Source organism: Manacus candei, unplaced genomic scaffold (assembly GCF_025592945.1).
Source record: "Manacus candei isolate 608988 ecotype Guabito, Panama unplaced genomic scaffold, ASM2559294v1 h1tg000089l, whole genome shotgun sequence".
Taxonomy (NCBI): domain Eukaryota; kingdom Metazoa; phylum Chordata; class Aves; order Passeriformes; family Pipridae; genus Manacus; species Manacus candei.
The window spans coordinates 3,372,137-3,388,821 of record NW_026138137.1 but is presented as its reverse complement, the minus strand read 5'-3'; the positions used below and the strand labels follow the sequence as shown (position 1 = coordinate 3,388,821).

The window sequence follows — 16,685 nt, the reverse complement described above, 5'->3', positions numbered from 1 at the left end:
GAAAAGACCTCTAAGGTCATCCAGTTCAACTGTTAACCCAGCACTGCCAAGTCCATCACTAAACCACGTCCCTGAGCACCACACTGACATGTTTTCTGAACACTTCCAGGGATGGTGATTCCACCACTTCCCTGGACAACCAATTCCAGTGCTTGCCTACACTTTCAGTGAAGAAATATTTCCTAATGTGCAATCTAAACCTGGCACAACTCAGGGCCATTTTCTCTTGCCCTATCACTTGTTACTTGGGGGAAGAGGCTGACTCCCACCTGACTACAACCTCCTGTCAGGTAGTGGTAGAGAGCAGTTGTCAGCCTGCAAATGATCATCCAAATTGTAAGGCAGCAGGAGCCTTTCCCTGGCAAGGCTGGGCTGTTGGCATGAAAGAAAAACTCATCTTTCTGTTTGTCATCCAAGGAAAAAAATTGTCTTCCATGGGCATACACTTTGCAGTCTTGGGTGTTTGAGGTCTGTGTTAGGAAGGAGCTAGACCTCCATGCAGGCATCCTTGAACTGTGGTGCTGCCAGAGGAAGGCCACACACTTGTCCCAGTTCTTGCCTTAAGTTAAATGAATATAAGCTAGAAAATGCTCACATCTGGTGAAGGCATAAAGAAAATTGTGTTACTGTATCAGAATATTTGCCCACCTTGTTAAATGGAAATACTAGTTCATTAATTTCAATGTGTTTTAAATATGTGATAGGAAGGGTTAAATGAATGGGTTTACTGGTCTTAATGGTTCAAAGAAAACTTGCCCCACTCACAGCTGTGGTCTGCCAAACCTTACATCCTACTTCATGACACCTTGCAAAAGTGACCTTATGCTGAGATAAAGGCACCATAACTAGCAGAACATGCTATGTGGACCAGAGAAAAATACAGGGGAAGGACCAAGAAGGGTCTTCTGGTCTAGCATGTCATGATTTTGCTGGGGATGGCCTTCAGAAACCCTCTGTTATGATTCATAAAGACACAGATGCTAGTTAGGTGAGCTTTTAGGTAGTGTTCATGCCAGTGGAAGTGTCTGTGAACTTCAGAGTTGATTGATTGCTATTCTTAATCTAAATGCCTTCACAAAGTGACAAGTAAAAGACAGGTAAAAGATCTTGCTCTCTCACGACTGCCACATTGAAAAAGAAGTGAGGAAAACCATTAGAACCATAATTTTGATTTTAGAACCCATCCTGGATCATCTCCTTCAGGGATTTCCACATATCTGTCCTCTAAGAGCACTGAACAGAAGTTGCCCTACTGCCTTTCAGCTGCTGGGCGACTGCTGGACTTCAGCAGTGACAGTAACCTGTCCACCAAAGACAGGAAACCTGGGAATTAATGACTTTTTAACATAACATAATAGTTCGTAGAGCAGAGCATTTCTGCCATGTAGCTGTTCTGTTCATAACTGCTAAAGAGAATGAAATGAGGAATCAATTTGGCTCTTCTAAAAATTACCACAGTCTGCAGGAGCAAGCTGAGGAGGAGCACAGTGCTGTGGCTCTGGGTGTGCCTCAATGCCTTTTTCTCCGCAGTGCGGGGGTGCTGGTGGGGCACTTGTGCTGCTCTTGGACTGAGAAAATAATTCTTTGGTGTCTACAGCAGCTTCTGAATTTAGAAGGAGAAATATGCTGGAGAAAGTCCTGGTCAGGAAAATTATCACACCCTGTAGTGGTCAAATAGGGAGGTTGGTTTGGTGATTTTTAGTAGTTTGATGTCTTGAGGAGGTCAAGATTTCCATATGAGCCTAACCCTAAGTTTAGGAGCCTCTGTAAGTAATTTCTCCAGAACCTGCTGAACTCTAACCATTCCCCTGCTTCTCACTGACTGCTGTTGAGCCTCAGAGTCAAAACGTACTCTTGAGGTACCAACACATGTGGCTTTAGCTACTGAACATCTGAAAACCCATGTGCAGTAAAAAGTGGCCTCAGGCATTCAGTGCATTCTATTTGTTATGTCTCTGCATCTTGCCAGATTGAATGAAGAGTCTGGCCCAGGAACAGGGCTGGTGGCACGAAGGTCACCTGGGAGAAGTGAGATGCAAGAGAGTGGGTGGGGAGGAGGACACTGACACAGTGATGCTGTGCAGGGAGGACAGGCTGCAGTCACTCAGGGGAGAAGCCCAGACAAGCAGGGAGGATCTTGGAGGTGTTGCAGGTGGAAAAGGGGCTGGAGTTGTCCAGAGAGTGAAAATTACTCTGGAAGTCAGTACTACCTGAGAAACGGCTTAACGGCCTAAGATGAAGAGCTGAAAAATACATTTAGTTGCTAGGATAATATCAAAGGGAACAATTAGCAAAGCAAAGATGGCTAGAGGAGGCAGGAAAATTCCTTGGACTTCAATTCTACTTATCTAGGTTCTGCTAATACCTGCTCCCCGTATCTGCCTAATTCTGTTCCCACTAATTTTTTTAAAACAAAGCAGGAACAAAAGGCTTCCCTCTGAAAGGCAACATGACTGTCCCTGTCTCATATGTCAGACCAGCAGGCTGGTTTCCTAGACTTTTTATATCCATTAACAAAGACAGATTCCCCATTCCCATGTCTATCTCAACTCCACTAAAATTAGTGTTTTTCTCTCAAAGTAGCTCAGAAGCCAGGCAATGCCTCCTGATGTGACCGCGTATGCCAGCAAGGAGCCGTTTTGGGGAATAATTTGAAGCTGTAAGAGGCGTATGAAAACTAGAACAACTTGGGCTCCACTGTGTGTTAAAATCGTTTGTAGATTTGAGGTAGAAATCAATGGAAATTAGATAGAAGCTGCCTTCTTTGCTTCTCCCCATCACCACACTCTATGTTGCTCTGAGGTGCACCATGGCGTTTCTGGGCTCAGTATTGCTGGTGGTGAGTGCAAACCTGCTAAATTCAGGGCTGAGTCCTTTTACCTGCCAGCCAGGCAGATGTACTGCAACAGCACCCACTTCACAGCGGGGAACCTTTTGATTAACAAAAAAAAGGAGAGCAGCAGGGATGGAAGTGGGAAGGAAACATCATGCTGCCGCAGGGAGCATCTGTGGCGGACTTTAAAGATGTGGCTCACAGCAGTGGTGTTTCTACTGCTGGAAGGAAAGAACTGCACGTGGCAGTTCTGCCTGTGTGCTGAACAGTTTGAATCCAGTTGGAAAAAGGATCGGGTTTCTTTCGTCATGTTCAGAGTGGCTTGAAACCAAAACCCTGCTGGCTCTCAGAGCCGAAGGAAACGTGCTGGTTTTACAGGGGTTTAACTGGGAGAGGGATTAGGTGTTCTCTCACTGGGTGTTAGTTAAAAATCTAGGTGAACAGCTAGAGGTACAGTGTGACACTGGTGGATGCACTTCCCCAGTTAACACCTGTGAAGCAGGTAAGGGTGAGCTCCCAGCACTTCCCACACCTCTAGGTAAGCGGAACTGCTGCGACAAAAATTGTTTGTGATAAGCCTTTAAAAAGGATGGTCATAATTGCAGGTTGAATTTCTACTAAAATAAAGTTGTTTTTTTTATCTTTTGCCTCTTCAGAAGAGTATAACACAGGGAAGAGGAGGAAGAGAAACAAGGAAAACCATACTCCGAACCATACTTGGGGGATGGAGCAAGCTGGGCACAACAGAGGGTGATGGTCTTCTCCCTTCCCCAGGAGGGCTCACCATAAGGAGGGCTGCTTTGGGAGGGAGTAAGAAATTTATGTCATTTAGACCCTGCAGTGCTAAGAAAATCTGAGCAGATAGGTGGGAGACTCAGTTTTGAACTATAGATAAAGAAGGTCAAGAATGAGAGTTTGCATGAACTTGCTGAAGGTTTTCCTAATAGTCAGGCTGGTGTGAAGGTAGAAGAGTTTTGGGAAAGAGGCACCTAAGAGATGAACACCTAGGAAAAAACAGAGGGAAGAAATGAGGTGCATAATTTCAGGATATGCTGGGCAAAAAGCACATTCAAAGGAGGACTGTAAATGTGTGATGGAGGAAGGAGAGCTCTTCAGGGTGTTTGGGCCTCTTGTTAAGCCACTGATTCCAATTACTACACACTCCTGGTAGTTTCAGCAGTGATTTCCAGAAACGTTTATGTCTCCACACAGTCCCTCTTTAGGTGCCCTCTATTCTCTAGGAGGAAAAATGCTTACTTTTAGTTTTTCTTTCTTTTTTTTTTTATTTTAATCAAGTCAGTTTTCCATTTTTCACACTGCCTGACGATTTTTACTTGGTGCAAATCACGTTTTCCTGACTCAATAGCTTTCCCCGAGCTTGCTCCACTGCTCTTGGACACTTGTTGAGCATGGAATGCTTAACAAGGATTAATTAGACCAGTATGTATTCTACTTGTTCCTTTTAATGAACATTAAATAAATATATGCTGAGATACCATAATTAAATAATTTGAAGACAGGAAATACTGTATTTCTGGTGATTAAAATTTATATCAGATCTTTTTAACTGGAAATTTAGCAGGCAAGGATTTACTTATCTAAGAAAAAAAGTCCCCTGTGAGCTTGGATCTCCTAACTGTATAAAGCTGTTGAATGTATGAAAAGCATTACTTTATTTTTCTTACAAGAAATAGTACCATACTATAATTCATTAGAAGAAATTTAGAATGAGATAATTAGAAATGATCAAGGGAATATAATTATACTTTAAAACCTTACATCAGTGGAAATTCAATTAAGAACAGGAGACCAAAGGTTTGCCCAGCCCCAAATCCTGTCTCCATGAGAGGCAAGATGTGTGTGCACAAGGAGCAAGAGGGCAGCAAACTTCATACTCTTTTTAGGTCAGGTAATTATCAGATCCTCTTCTATATTTTCTGTTTAGTATCCCAAAATATTTTTCTCTTCCAAGACATGTGCCAAGTGTCCTCCAGAGCCTCTTGCATCCACCATGTCTTTCATCAACTAGTTTCTCTGACCTGTTGCATGAGGAAGAATGCCTGGGAGCTTGCTTTGTCTGATCAGCCTTAGATCAGTAGCTTGAATGAATGTTTTCCATCTCTACTGTATTAATTTAGAGAAGATGGGATGGGAACTACACAGAAGGATTGCCCAGAAATATCAGAGTTGGTTTCTCAAAAGTGTTCATGGTATTCAAGTTTCATGGCACTTGAAGTGTATAAATGTGGTATCATCTGTTTGACCCTAAAGAAAAGCCAGATGATTTTGTGGTGTTTTAGAGATAAAATCTGTAGGTCCCTGTACCGAATCATGCCACACATACCACACTGAGTAATCATGATGTCATAAAATCAGGTGATCTGGGTCCCCAGCAAGACATCTTTGCATGAAACCAGCACTGGGTCTGTACACACCCTCCCAAGTTTTAAAGCTGAATACTTTGCTGACATCTCTTTCCATTGCCAGTAACAAGGAGTAATCTGTGATAGAAAATAAGATGATCCTGTAAGTGATCCCGAGACAGACATGGCCCTGCATGGTAAGAAACATTCCCTGATTATCGGAGTACAACACCTCTTAAAAAGCACTTCTAGTCTCATGCTTAGCAGGAAAAGAACCCCAGGTAAGACAAAAGTATGAAGAGATGAAAGAAGCAAAACAAATTGCAAGGAAAAGGAGTATGGGAAACAACTCCCTAGAGTATTTGAGTAAGGCAGAGAAAGAGCTGAACATGTAACCAGGTGTGTGTATGGCTGGCCAGGGAGTTTGCCTTCACAACACTGACAGCTGGGTATGATGCCAAGTCTTCATTTTGTTACTTGACTTAAAGTCCAAGCTTCTGGGCACAGGTGACACACAGAAATACTCTACTTTGATTCAAAAAAGCAATGTAATAAATAAATTTTTAGTGCTCATAAATATTATCACAGTTATTTCTAAATGGTCCTTCAAATGTTAAACTTATTTGGAGGGTAAATGGACAGAAGGCAATGTTTACTTTCATTAGAATAGATATTTTTAAAATGTCAGGTTCTCTTGAAGTCTTATATCTGATTTCCAATGCTTAAGTTTCATAGTAATTCACAAAATCTGTATAATCGTCTTCAAAGCATTTTAACTTTTCAGGGAAGGCAGGATGACATGAATGGAGAAAAGTAAACAAAGTCTAGTGTGAGAACAGTGGGAAATTTCAATGCTTTAGCCGAGAAAATTTAAAAAAAGTTTCAGCTCAGAAGCATTTTATCCATAAGGGGCAAAAGTTTGGATCCATCGGATAAATGATTGTTATTTTGGCATGCACTGGACCTAATAAAAATTAACTGTACAATGGATGGTGAATCCAGCAGTTCACATAGACTTTGGTCTCATTGCAGTTATGATACATGTGCTCATTTTCGCAGAGTAAACCATTCCAGGGTCTGCTTGGAAGTGTTGGCCTTGCCATTCATGCACTGTAGGAAATCTGAATCTCAGACCTTCAGGCAGTCTGAGAAGAACCACCAAGACTTGGACGAACTTCTAAAATCCACCAACTCTACCCGAAAAGTGTCCAGAAAATTTTCCAATACCCTTAATTTGTTATCACCCTAATAAACACTTATTCTCTGCTCAGCAGTCAATTTTCCTATTTCCTGATGGACAAGAGCCCATACCCAAACCTGCTCCTGCAGCTGGCTCTGGATACTCTCCCAGCTGGAAGCGTCAGCAGAGAGTGGAGCCAGCGAGGGCTGAGCTGGCCCATCGCCCCACGGGGGGTTAAAGCACACGTGCTGGGCCACGTGAAGCTGTTTTCCCTGTTTTGTTGTTGCTTCAGTTGATGGACTGACTCATTTTACAAGACAAATTGCTTGGAATACTCATGCATAAGACAAGACCCTTATTAATAATTTGGAGGTATCTTTTCCTTCCTTATTCTTCTTCCCAGGGGACTGCGGGCTGTGAACTGTGACACAAAAAATGCCTTAAAACACTTAGTTAAAATATCCCCGAGAGTATATGTGTACATATATATATTTGTTCCATGTATTCCATATTTTCCTTCTCACAGGTGTTAATTCCAGGGGCAGCATTTGTGAGACTTTGCTATTACCTTTTGCCTTGAAGCATTTAGCTGATACTAAACTCGGCAGCATGCATAAGATATGACCTTAAAGCAAATTAACCTTTAACATAAAAATATGTTCTTTATTTATTTTTTATTTTTAATGCCTCACGAAGGACGATAATTTTAGAACTTGCACCACAAGAAAAGATAGTTTTAGGACTATATACTAATAATTACAATATTCATGATTTTTTTCTTTCCTAACGGGCACAGAATTGCTATATACTTTGCCTCACCACCCTACTTAGCTGACACTATATTTTCATTCCCTCATCAGCTGGATTAAAAATTACAAGATTGTATGTATAGTTGCAAAATGTTTCTCCATTAATGGTTCCCTTGCAGTTAGGTGCAGGAAGACTGTTCTCCTCCAGGAGCTATTCCTTGCCAGTCCCCTGCCAAGCATAGTCTCCAATTATTTATTAAGAGTTCTTTGCAAGCGTTGAAAGTGTTTCCAGTGGCTTTGTAATATGGTGCCCTCCTGTGACCAGTCCAAAACCAGTAATCACACACTGGTAACCAAAATGTGTAGGTATTGGATTTCATGTTTATCTGCCTTGATTTTCAAAAGCCTGAAGTCAGGGTGATGCCCATGGCTCCAACAGACTCCTCACACAATTAGGCTTCAGCACAGTCATACCACGTCTGAAATGACAGAGTAACAAAAGGGATTGTGAAATATTGCCTGCAAAGGTAATTAGAACTTTACCTGAAGCTGTATACACAGTGTATCTGCTCGTTAATGTACAATGATCTCATTCAGTCTGTACTGAAATTTAAGTACACTGCCCACAATAATAATAATGAGAAGGAAAAAAAAAAACATTCTATATCTTCTTTCTCTCCATCATGACCACTAACAAGTGTAATTTGTTTAGGGGCAAAAAGAACCAGGAAAGGGAATGCACAGAGGAAATAAGAAAGCAAGCTGTGGGGTCACATTTTAATGAAAATTTATCCATGGGTTCCTTTTATTCTCAGTGTCAAATGGATTATTATGTTTATGTGTATTGCTTTGGGTTATGCACTCCTCTGTGTGAAGCCAAACTAAATGAGGCAGACAAGACCTGGTGCATTTGGCAGAGAAGGGAGGGGTGAGGGGTGGGTGTCACTGACTGATGCTTCACTGCTCTGGGTGACAACCAGGGAGTGTTTGGAGCAAGTGTTCCTGCATGGAACAGGCAAGGTGTGTATGACCAAGCAGGAATGATAGCTTGGGCTCTCATCTGAGATAGCAACTACAGTGGCAAAAGCCCTGGAGGTTTTATATTCCTGGTAAAATCTGTGCCACTCTGTATTTGGGGCTGCACACCCACATTGGTCACATTGTGGAGTTGGGATAAGCTGGTTCATGCTACCTGTTGTCTGCACTTTGTTTTTCTCTTCAGTTGCATGATGAGACCATGAAAATTAGATGGGGTATGGATAGAGGCATCAGGAACCATTTTCTGGGAAATTAGTTGTTTGGGGTCAAATTGCTTTTGGCCTGTGTTGAATGTGAGATGTTTCTGGGAGGGAATCAAAAGGGCTGAGTGTAATCTGCTATCTCCAGCTGTCCTGTAACCCAGGGGTCATCTGCACTATTCCTGCTACAGCATTTAGGGTTTGAAAAGCACATAGCATGAGCCCAGCTGAACAGGAGAGGAAGATGGCAGAGAATTTTTGAAGAAGATTTCTCAGCTCTGGAATACACCAAAGTCACCTCAGTGTGCTGCAAAGCACCCCTGCTGTTCTCAGTCCTTTCAGGGAGAAACTGAGGGCAGCAAGCAACAAGGTGTACGGTTTTACTGTTGTTGTTTTTAGGATTTTGCAGTAGTTTCTGTGATCAAGGTGGTTTGCCCTGGACGGAATAAAAATGGATTTAGATCAGGGAATTTCTCTTTTTTTTTTCCTAATTGTAGTGTATTTCTTTTCCCCCCTCCATGTGTTATAAAAGCAGACAGAAGCAGGGAAAGGAGTTATTTGAAGTTGAAACAAGATCTCGGTTTCTCACATGGATTTCAGCTTTTCAAGCCTGTGCCACTGAGACGGTACCTGAGCCTGCAGAGTTTCCAGACTGGGGCTCTTTGAAGGGAAGTTCTGTCTCATAAATGAGGCAGCAGCAGAATTATACCTGGTTTCAAATTTGGGACTGAAATTTCAAAGGTGCGCTCTGCCCAGGTTTCAGGCTTGGTGCTGAGTCTTCTCTCAATTATATGGAATAAACTTTTCTTTTTTTTATTTGAATCTTGAAAGATTTGGGATTAGCTAAAAAAGAGAAACAGTCTGGCATTACTGATTTTTACAGTTTTAGGTTTTCTGAAGACTCAGTCTTTGAGCTTTTGACAAGTTAATTTACAAGCCTGCTAGAAGATGCATGTTGATATGGCAATTTTCCTGAGCTATAATTGTGTTTTATTTTACTAGTACTACTGTAAAAACACTATATCGGTGCACCAAGGGCAACTACATTGAGATGATGAGCAATTAAAACAACTTCTTGCATAATAAAGCACATTCTATCAAGTTGCACTTACTTAATATACCAGTGCAATGTGTTATACAGCATTTAGCAAAATTATGTTAAATCACCTATTTAAAGAAGTCTTTCTTTCAGCCTCACATGCAAAAAAAAAAATCCTGGGAACAATAAAAGGATAATGACCCATAATGCCAAAAAGATAAAAATGGGATTTCAGTTGTCTCCTGGAATTAAAGGTTGTAGCAATGTTGTTAAAGGCAAGCTGTTCTCTCTTCCCTGCTGCTCCTTGTGTCAGCATCACAAAGTCTAATAAATTCTTACTTATTTCTGCCAGAGTAGCAAGGCAGGAGGAAATGGAGTTGCTGGTGTGTGCAGGTGGGTTAAGACAAAAGGCAGGGTGGTGGAAGGGAACTGGGATGAGTTACAAGTGCCAAGGTCTACAGGGATCATCCCTAAGGACCAGCTCTCACTGAGAGTGGGATAAAGCTATGAGTATGGAAATGGGTTTTGTTGCTTTTCACTGTTCATGATACTTGCCTCCCACTTTCTCTGTTATCCCAGCTTACTGCAGCACCAGGGAAGAGAGGATGGGAAGTCTTCCCTGCATTTTCTCTTTGGGAAGCAGTTCCATATCAAAAAAATCTTTGCTTCTGCCTTGGGAAGGGAATTTCAGAGTCACTTGTTTGTGGTTATATCTTATAAATATGAAATAGATGCACTGCAGCATGTCTTGAAAGAACAACAGATCATGGCATTAAATGCATCATCACGACAGTCTTATTTCCACATGAGTTTGTGATTGCATCTGTCTGGACACCTGAATAGGTTTCCATCGGGGACTGATTGTGCTTTTATTTTGCATTCTGATCTATGTGGTGAAGTTTTGCAGCAGATAGCAAGCATGCACAGTCCTAGCATTTGTTCAATGTCTATTCTTAGTGCTCTTCTGAGGAGTAAACCCTACCTGCCCCAGGGACTGCAGGTCCTCGAAGTCCACTTTTCTACATGACCCCAGTTAGGCAGACACTGTCCTAAGTGAGTCGATAATCCTGCAGACCTAGTAAATAAAATGCAATTTCCCCTTTCATGAAAGCAAAGTAAAATAAGTATTTCCGTAAGCCTGTATGTGTTCATCCTCCTCCCTGTTCATATCATGCTGCACCTTATTCCTCCTGTTTGGTGGTCCTTGTTAATGTTTGCTGCATTGTTTTTCTGAAAGTTTCTCTTTCCTCTGTGAATTTACCCTGTTCTGTTGTTTACCTCTCTGCTTCCATTATGTCCAAGCTTTCTCTCTCTCAAAATCAGCCTCTGAAGATAAGGCCAAGCTTCTGCTGCATCTGGCAGTATTAGGGGGTTTTTTTTAAGGTTTTGGTGCCACACACAGCAACCTGTTAACCCCAGCTTGTCCTGTTTCCACCCTGTGTGCCACTCAGAAAGCCACTTTTTTACAGGAAACCCTGAATCTCCCCAGTTTACTTTCTCTGGGAGATGCTCACGTGAGCTGTGGGGATGCTGGTGCTGATGGGCTGCTCACTCACGTTGGGCTTTGCTGCACGTGGGCTGGTTTGTGGATGCAAATGCTGATAGTCACAGTGATGAACACTCCCTGCTGCTGAGCCACAGCCAGTCTGGGTGCCTGCTTCAGTCGTGGTGCTGTTCCCACAGAGACACACTCTGTTGCAATGGGAAGTGTCAACCTCCCCCAATCCTGCAAATGTGGGTAGTCACTACAAGCCAGTGGGTTTTTCCTGTATGCTGCAGATTGTCTGTGGATAGTCTGAGTTTGCCTTCTCCACCTAGACCCTTCTCTTTGGCTCTGGTGTGTGTGTGTGCTGGGTTGAGAGCTGTGACATGCCCAAGTCCACCTAAAGGGACACAACCACTGTTTTCCCCGCTTCTGGTCTCCATCCACTGTGCCAGGACTCACCTGGCCCTTCAGAAAATTTGCTGAAATGCTAAACAAGCATAATATTTTTTTTTAATTCCACTGTCTCATCCTCATGCATTTTTCCAGATGAACACAACTGTCGTACATAATGTTGCCAGTCTGAAAATACCAATTCTATCTGAAGAAACATCTGTCCTACTAAAATTGCAGTCTTCCTGCCTGTTTTCTTGTCAGATGGTGAGTGCTAACCAGGTGTGTCTGATAGATACCTGTCTGTGAGGACTCCAAGAAACCCCTTGGTTGGTTCAGGCACTGCTGTCTCCTCAGTGAAGGTGGGCTCAGCCTGACCAAGTGTGGAGTGATGCTGTGCACCGTGGTGGGCAATGCTGCAGGACTCGGTGGGCAGTACTTCAGGGGATCTGCAAGCCTCATCCTTCAGATGTAAGATAAGATCCTGAAGATCTGACTGCTTTGGGTCATTAAATGCCCCACAACAACTTTTCCTCTTATGAGGAAAAACAGAAGGGTGCCAGTCCTCTCTTGCTGGCCACATGACACTCCCTGTGCCAGTGCAGAGCTCCATCCCAGCAGCTCACGTGGCCTGGGTCCCTGAGGATGATGCAGACTCATCCCACAGGGCATGCTGCCTTCTGCTCTCTTGACACAGCATAGTATGGTTGCCAATCATGCTGGTCACGCTGGTATCTGGAGGTTCATTTATCTGAAATGGTTTAGAACAACTTCAGGACTTAAACTTCCTTTATTCACCAATCTACCTTAATCTTAGGGATTGAGAATGATAATTCCCTTGATGCTGGCTTTCATCAGACTGAACCTCATTCAATTATCTTTCATGTCTCTTGTTCTGAAACTACAGGACTTGAGAAGTTGCCTTTTCCTCGAAATCTGTGGCTCTAAAAGACTGGAGTGGTCCTAACACTCCTGATCCTACCTTCTCTATTTCACTAACTCTTGCTTCTGACTTCCTCATGTGAATTTTATAACCTTTTTTGTCTGCTTTTTATTCACCAGTTATTCCACTGATAGGAAATTTTGATTTCCTTAAAAATATTGTTTTCAGCACTGGATTTAAATTCTTATTACTTCTCATATTTTGTCACTAAGTTTTAATTTCTGTTTTCCATAATCTCTGACAAATAATGAAGATTCTCCTCAAAAGCATGCAGGTCCTGCTAGTATCTTATAAACCATTCTCTCTTACAAGCCAGCATTACTGAGTCACAGAATCAACTAGGTTGGAAAAGACCTCTGAGATCATCAATTCCAACCTTTGACCTAACACTACCTTGTCAACATTAAATTTGTGAGCACTGATGATATTGCAAATCTGTGTTCCTGTCAGTGGATGTAATTCCTTCAACTTCTTTGCACTGCCAGTGCTCAAACTTACTCCTTCTAGAAGTAAAGTTGTCCTAAACCTTCTTGTCTGTGACGAGCTGTTTATTCTGGTGCCCAGTCTGACCCATAGCAATGAAGAACATGGTTGGTTCAGGTAAGTGCTCCTCTATTGCAGTGCTGGGTCTCTCACCACAGCAATAACTTAGGCTATTTTGTACTCAAGCCTGGCCCTTTTCAGTGGTCCATAGTGAGGCAGCCCTATTTTAGGGATGATAGATGATATATCCTGCCTGTCTCATAGATCATAGAATGGTTTGGATTGGGAGGGACCTTAAAGATCATCTCATTCCAAACCCCCTGCCATGGGAAGGGACACTTCCCACTAAACCCTGTTGTTCCAAGCCCTGTCCAGCCTGGCCTTGAACACTTCTAGGGGTGGGGCATTCTCTCTAATACGTCAGTTTATCAACTGTCCATGAATTTTTGTACTCTCCTCTTTTATATCATGGCAAATGGTCCATGCTGTCATCTTGCTCTCTTTATGTTGTCCAGCATTTTATTACTGGCTGTTGAGGCTGCCTCTGAAGATTGAATTGATGACTTGGGCTCCACGAATGATACCAAGTGACAGCCTCGTGATCTTTCTCCTCAGTTTCGACTGCCAGTTCCAGGTTCAGCATCACAACAGCACCAGTGGGCAAATTTCCAGAGACCCCATGCCTTTTCCAATGGAAAAACTTTGGAAAGGGTTGACCAGCTAGCATGCCTGAAAATGCAAAACCTGCATTGGGACTACAGTGCATAATGCATTATTTTCTTAAGAAAAATCCCTTATTTTTATCTTCTTTTTCATCCTAAAAAGGAGGTCAGCAGGCAGAGCTGCCAGGCTAAGCAAACCCAGGTGTGTGCTGTTCCTGGCAAGGGCTCAGTGACTGCAAGGGACACGAGCTCCCTCTCGCTAGGTCTGTTTTCTCTGAGTGCATATTTCCTGACTGAATTTAAGAAAGATGTGTACAAAGAAACAGAGAAGATCTGGCACTGCAAATATGTCATTGGTCTTGGGTCTTCTGATTTCACCCTTTCTGCTTAGCAGGTTTTCAGAAGTTTCTTCTGAGGATCCCCCATTCCTCTACACTGACTCTGTACAGCCCCAAGGCTGCTCCATTATTTCTAGTAATCACTGTTTTTTGTAATCAGTCACTTTTGTAAGTGTGACTACATATTTGTGTCTATACTCACAGACACTAAATACATTCTACCAACCAGACAATTTCCTGGAAGTTGAAAGTGGGGTGAGGAGTTAGTGAACTTTGCTGTTGAATCAAAGAATCATAGAATGGTTTGGGTTGGAAGGGACTTTAAAGATCACCTAGTTCCAACCCCATGGGCAAGGACTCCTTTCACTAGACCAAGTTGCTCAGAGCTCCATCCAGTCTGGCCTCAAACACCTCCAGGTATGGGGCATCCACAACCTCTAGGTAAAAAAGAGATGGAAGAAATCCAAGAAAGATTGAAGAAATGGAATAAATGCTTTTATGCCTGAAAGTTATAATTTTCAGCATCATTTATACTGAACACCAGCCCCAACGAAAGGCAGATATAAAAAATGAGATGCAGTGATGACCTTTATCAGCTGTGGTGACAACTATAAATCAGGCTGCAAATTCTCATCATCTCACTGGACAGAATTCATTACAGACAGAAGCTGCTGCTTTCTGTGTTTGATTGAGGTATGTCCCATTTAAATAAATGCTTTTGCACTGGAACAAATCACACATTTCAAAACAGAAGTCCAGGAATATTATTCATTGATTCTTTTGAGGACTAAGACCAGCTAAACCTCACAGTGTTTTGCTTGGAATATAATGCAGATCAATTTGTTCTTCTCTTAAGCAGACCAATTTTCTGTTCATTAATTCGGATGCTGTGTTGATGGCTTGTATTGAATATAATAGCAAGATTTACAGCCCTAACAAATCACCACTGCTTCATTTATTCTTCCTTATACATTCTAGATATGCATGCAGCAGATTAGCACTTGATTTTAAACTTGTTACACTTTAACAAATAAAGGGAAAGTGTGCTGTCTCCTACTTCCAACCATGGAGCAACTTTTATGTAATCTTCTTCAAGTTTCACAGTTTATTAAAACATTATGTTTTTTTGGAGCATAGGGAACAATAAAATTTAGTAGCAATGCCATTATGAGCAGTAATGTAACTTCCTTCAGTTCCTGTGATGTTCAAAAAACAGGTCCACAGACTCATTAGATTAATAAGCTACTTTACCTGTGTACTGAACTTTGAGATGAGTTTCATTGCTTTTTTTTCCCTGTAATTAGGCAATATCCTGAGAGGCTTACAATTATCCAAATGCTTTTTCTGCCTAGCATGTAGTGTGTAATTGGAAAACATTCTGTGTTGTTGACATAGGGTGATTATTAAAGCAGTAATCCCTTCCGAAATGTCTGATAATTAGGTAATACTCTGTCTCTCAAGTTCAGTTTTTCTTGTTATTTCTGGAATACTTGAAAATAGTAATTTGGACTGTATACTTTCCTCATAAAAAATGATTCCTCAGCCTTCATGGCCTCAAGATATAAAGACAAGTTGTGTAGGAAGCAATTACACTTTTTCTTGTGTTACTTCCTAAATTGTTGGCAAAAAGACATTTCTTCAGGATCTGGACACAGAAACTGGAAGTTAGAGTTGTAAATAAGTTAGTGCTGGATCAGACCCCAGAGATTGTCTCCTCTGGTATATGGTCCAGGACAAGGGCGAATGTTTAGGGAAGATTCTAAAAAGCAGGTGAATTTCTCAAGATGATGATTCAGGATATTCTTCTAGTCCCTCACAATGGCAGGTTCGAGGGCTTCCTGAAAAGCATTTCCCTTCAAGACTCGTAATCTTTGATGGATTTTTCTTCCATTTTTGTAATTCTTGTTTGGATCCACCTGCAGCCTTGGCACCCACTCTACACTGTGGCTGTGACTTCTACAGCTTGTTTGCCTTCAGCATGAAGAAATAATCCCTTTTATTTGTGTTGAACCTGACACTGACTGGTGTCATCTAGTGCTTCCCAGTATTTATTTTGGAAAAGGCAGGGAATGAGCATGCATTATTTATCTTCTCCATACTGCTTGTGACTTTTCTGACTTCTGTCACAGTTCTGTTCCATCAGTTCGTTCCCAGGTTTAAGAATCTTAGTTCATTCAGTCATAAATTGTATGAAGGAATATTTTAAAGACAAATGCAAGCCTTAATTTATTTCAGATCCATCATTTTTATTCAGGGACAAAGGTGCTGATAAAATTTGTTCCGTAATTTAAAAAAAAGAGATGCTTTGAGAACTTTACCTATGAGTCTGAAGAGAGGTTGCTCTGATTTGGACGCTGAGAATCATAAAGTCTTTAAAACTTTGTGGTTTGGAGAGAATCATCAGTATTGCAGCAACCATTTGGCCTCACGGGTTGTGATTTATCCCAAACTCAGAGCAGTTTTTTTTCTTCCTCAGCTTACATGTAAATCTGTGATATGCAGGAGGAGATTTTTTTATTGATAGCAATAAGTAGAGCATAGAAGCTTTTCATCTGCACTTTCAGAGCATTTCATAACGTAATGACTGTGATGAGGATTGTCATCACCAGCTTGGAAACAAAAGACTGAAAGCTGAATAAGAAGTGTGCTGGGTCTGTACACCAAAGTTTTGAAAGTCTCTAGACCCAGTGTTGTCTCTAGCAGGTTACCCCAAGCTGGGCAGTGCACACCTCTGAGGTTACATTGAGATGGATCTGTGCTTGTACAAGTCCTGGAGGATTTAAACTCCTCTTTGACTCATTTCTGGGGCAGCCACAGTGAGGGTAGGCAATGAGGAATTGTTTCCCTGACTGAAACTGGAAGCAGAAGTTTAGTAGGATCCATCAGTTCTCAGTCTCAATTTAGCCAGGTTGCAAAAAAGGCATAACCCCAGTCCTGTGCCCAGAAAAGCTGCTGACTCTTTTAATGGCAGTACCCTTGGA

At 41.9% G+C, this 16,685-nt stretch overlaps 1 protein-coding gene across 1 annotated transcript in view; it reads left to right on the top strand.

Moving 5' to 3' along the window:
- Nucleotides 1–16,685, top strand: part of DPP6 (dipeptidyl peptidase like 6) — a 250,407-nt gene that overhangs the window by 92,073 nt on the left and 141,649 nt on the right. The gene's annotated exons all lie outside the window — the stretch shown is intronic.